We start from the raw sequence: 4463 nt of genomic DNA on the forward strand, positions 1-4463 counted from the left end.
GGACGATCACTAGAAGACTACGCCAGGCCAGTCTACAACCAAGGAGTATCTAATGTGCGGCCTCGTCCAATAGCAACCAATAATTTTGAGATCAAGAAAGGGCTACTTCAGACCATTTAGAATAATTGTGTCTTCTGAGGAAAACTCAATGAATATCCAAATAATCATCTAATGGATTTTGATGAGATTATGAATACCTTCTAGCACAACGGGGTATCCAAAGATGCTATAAGGACATTCCTTTTTTTCACTAAGGGAAGATGCTAAGCACTGGTTGCAGAGTTTGTTTACTGGGTCAATTCAAACTTGGGAATACATGACAAAGAAGTTCCTTGGAAAATATTTTTCAGTGGATAAAATAGGAAAAATTCGAAGAGAGATCCACAACTTTGAGCAAAAACATACAAAAATGGTGTTTGAAGCATGGGAAAGATTCAAGGAAATTGTGAGAAGATGTCAGCATCATGGAGTAGACTTGTGGATACAATTCCAAGATTTCTGGGATGGGTTGACACCCTCTAGTAGGAGAACGCTAAACAACACAGATGGAGGTCCTCTTATGAATAAAACTCCCAAGGAGATTGTTGCAATTCTAAATGAATTTCTAAATATGTAAATCAATGACCTACAGATGATAACGAGAGAAGAAATAAGGTTTGTGTACATCAAATGGATTCTAACACAATAGTGCAAGCCCAACTAGACACCATGGCTACAGAGATAAGAAGTTAACTTTAGCCAAGGTCTAGAGCCAGCTATCGCCAGTTTGTGATTTATGTTGAATGGGTCATCCAACGTATGAGTGTGAGGCCTCGACTACAAATGAAGTGGTAAATACTATGGGGAGCTTTGACAGAGGCAACTACTAAAGTGACAATAATATTAATTCCATGGGGCAGAGACACCTAGGGTTTTCTTGGAGTTCACCAAGCGGCAGCGCAAATGCATGGCAACAGAATAACTCCAGACCCCAAGGTTAGGGACCTTCAGGTTTTCAAAATCAGTAGAGGCGGCAATATCAGCCTCCACAGTCTAGTCAATATAACATGGAAGATCTGATGAATGCCTTTATCATTAAGATAGATGAGAGGTTTGAAACTTATGGCACAACTATCCAAGAATAGGGTATGGTCATTCGAAACTTGGAAAGACATGTGGGCCGACTTACTAATCTATTATCTGAAAGGGTTCCAAGAACTCTCTTTGGTGATACTGAAAAAAAATTAAAACAGACAATAATTGTAGTGTCTTTGAGGAATGGGCACGTATTGGAGGATCCTAGGGCAAAGCAAAGAGATTAGTCGCTTGAAAGACATGTAGAGATTGTGGAGGAGCAAGAAAATAGCAACACTCAAGAAGGTGAAGGGATGGTAGATGATGGTCTGAAAAAGAAGGGGAAGGCTAGAGATCATAAGAAGAAGAAAGATGGGGATGTAATAAATGAGGTGACCGAGGAAAGAAAATACATGCCTTCTCTACCATTCCCTCAGAAGCAGAGAAGAGAGAAGCTGGACAAACAACTTAGGCGTTTCCTAGATGTACTCAAGCAGGTGCATGTTAATCTACCATTCACATTGGTGCTCTCTCATATGCCAACTTATGCTAAGTTCTTGAAGGATATATTGTCAAACAAGTGAAAAATGGAAGAGACATCGGGTATCAATCTCACAAAGCACTGTAGTGCCATTCTGCAAAATAAGCTCCCTTAATAGTGTAGAGATCCAGGGAGTTTTACTATACCTTGTTCTTTAGGAAGTACTAATTTTGAAAATTCTTTGTGGTATTCAGGTGCTTCTATTAATCTTATGTCTTTGTCGATTTTCATGAAATTGGAGGGAGATATTAGAGAAATTAGGTCGATACATGTGTCCTTACAGTTGGCGGATAAAACCACAATCATACCTGAAGGAATAGTGAAAGATGTGCTAGTTCGGGTGGATAAATTTGTGTTACCTATGGACTTTATTATGGTGAACATGGAAGAGAATAGGAAGGTCCTCTAATTTAAGGATGACCTTTCTAGGCTACTGGCAGAGAAATTCTGGATATTCGGGAAAGGTTGCTCATGCTTAGAGTGGGGAAAGAAATGGTGATCTTCAAGATGGAAGGAGCGATGGGGGACCTAAAATAACGAGTTGGAGAGAGTAAGCATGATAAGTATTGGGTGTACCCAAAGAAGTCAGAGATAAAACTTTCAGCATGAATGTGTGCACTTGGTCGGGCATGCAAAGGAGATCCCGACTTCGATACAGACCCCAACTAGATGAATTAGGGGAGTTTTCTTTACCTCTTGCTTTTTATTAGTGTGTTACGGGTCCATTTCACAATTTAAAGTGTAGGGTGGGGGTGTAAATATGTACATGTGTGTTTGTTTTCTGGTGTTTTGTTTTCTTTTTGTTTTGTTGAATTTTTTTCTGACCTTTCCCGACAATGGATTTCCTCGACTGTCTTCTTGAGGGATAAAAGTCGAACAAAAATATTTTGCTTTTCTTAGGTAGTGTATCAATTTCCCCTTAAATTTTGTTTGTGCCGTGGTTCTTTTTCAAGGGTTTTGCTTGAACTGGGTGTATTTAGTTTTTCTTTTGTTAGGAAATTTGAAATCTTGTGCTATGGTATTAAATGGAGATGACTTTTCTTGATTTTGTTGTGTCTTGAGAGTAGTGAGTGCCTTAGTTGTGATGCCTAGGCTCAATTCTTGATTCATGTATAAGTTCCATAAAATGTTTGATTTTGATGTCGCTAAACTGCTTTTACTAGAGAGTCGAGATAGATCCGGTCCAAAGTGAGTTATGTGCCAACGTATGTGTGACATTTTGTTAATAGTCTGTGCATGACACTTGATGTCTAGAACTTGCCCTATGTGTTTGCAAAGCGAAATAGAAATCTTGTTCAATTTAGGAAGTGATTTAGGAATTTCTTTGTTGAGCCATTATATGTTTGTGACCCGCCTGATTGTTGTATATCCTAGTTTGGCCCTTTAAGCCTGTAATATGAGTTCTTTGGCAATCACACTGCAAGCCTAATCCAATTTGTTTGAATTGACTATCTTTTTGAACCTTTTACCTCTCTTGAGCACTTGAATTTGTTACGAGCTTCTTAAAATCTAAGTTGAGGTATGGTCGGGATTTTGAGTGGAATTATTGAAAAGGAGAAAAGTGCATTGTTTGAAAAATTGTGAGAGTCACTTGTGGGGAATTGAAAGATAAAAAAGTGAGTTTGCTTGGGAAAGAAATCAAAACTTATAAAAGAAAAAAATTAATTCTTTGCTAGTGGTAGTTCTCATCTTGTTTGTGCCTAAAGATATTGGGAGCTTGATGATATTATGTGTGAAGGTTGGGGTTTGGTTCAACACAAGTTTGGGGTTTAAATTATTAATATATATGTATTAAAGAGCTTAGGGAGATGTAGTCACTATATCCAAATGTATCCTACCGGTCCCGCAGCCTACATTACAACCAAAATAAAGTCCTAATTGATATTTGACTGAATAAGCTCAATTAGTAGAGTATTACACTACGGACAAGCATATGGTGTATCTTCTGTGGCACATGAATTTTGATTTTAAGAGTGAGTGAATTCTTTCTATCTTGAGTTTCTATTTGTTCTTGAATTTTATTATGTGTGGAACTACTCTCTATCTTTGGTATGAGGGCACATGATTTGCAAAGGAAAGGTACTGTCTTTGGCCTCTGATTAGAGTAAGTGAATAGGTTTTTAAAATATGTGGCGCGTGTGAGTCGAGTCTTGAGGTTAGGATGTAATAATATGGTGTTTAATCTGCTGTAAATATTCTTGGCATGATACGTTAGGGAAGTTGTCTGATAAGAAGGTCGTCTCTATGTGAAGCACAGTTTGATTGATCGAGGACAAGTAATGATTTAAGTGTGGGGTGTTGATAGTAGTCTAGAAACACGTGTTTTAGTCGTAGTTTGCACTCTAATTACTGTATTTTACTTGCATTTGTTCTTAAATGATAGTGAATTGCACTTATTATGCCTTGAAGGAAGTGATTCTGAGTTAAAAAGATAATCAGGAGCTAAATTGAACAAGTTGGACCTTTCAAGTCTTAGTAAAACCCAATGAAATAAACCGGGATTGCATTCGGGGATCGAGGACCGAGTCTAAATATTAAAAATTGAAGAAAACAAAATAATCTGCAAAAACACATGGGGCGGCACGACAATGCAAAATTTTGTTGTCTGTCAGAGACTCGCTCTCTGAATTTTCTCACTAGCACACCGCATGGCACAGTGCGGGGCGCCTGTACAATTTTCTCAGACTATTTTCATGTTTCGGCTTAGAAAGGGTAGTTTCGACCGTACCCAGTCCTACATGGTATAAATACACCAAAAAATATTTTTGAAAAGACTTTTGACGTGGGAAGCTTTTCGAGAGCATTGAAGGCTACAAGACACAAGATTTCATCATCTTTCCATCAATTCTATGCGGCAGTTTGGATTGTA

At 38.1% G+C, this 4463-nt stretch overlaps 1 non-coding gene across 1 annotated transcript; it reads right to left on the minus strand.

Annotated features, from left to right (window-relative positions):
• Positions 1 to 364: 364 nt before the first annotated feature.
• LOC142179634 (small nucleolar RNA R71) lies at positions 365 to 471 on the minus strand. Its single transcript, XR_012708179.1, has one exon. It is a non-coding gene; the product is annotated as a small nucleolar RNA R71 (small nucleolar RNA).
• Positions 472 to 4463: the final 3992 nt, after the last annotated feature.

This window comes from Nicotiana tabacum, chromosome 3 (genome assembly GCF_000715075.1).
Source record: "Nicotiana tabacum cultivar K326 chromosome 3, ASM71507v2, whole genome shotgun sequence".
Classification (NCBI taxonomy): Eukaryota; Viridiplantae; Streptophyta; class Magnoliopsida; order Solanales; family Solanaceae; genus Nicotiana; species Nicotiana tabacum.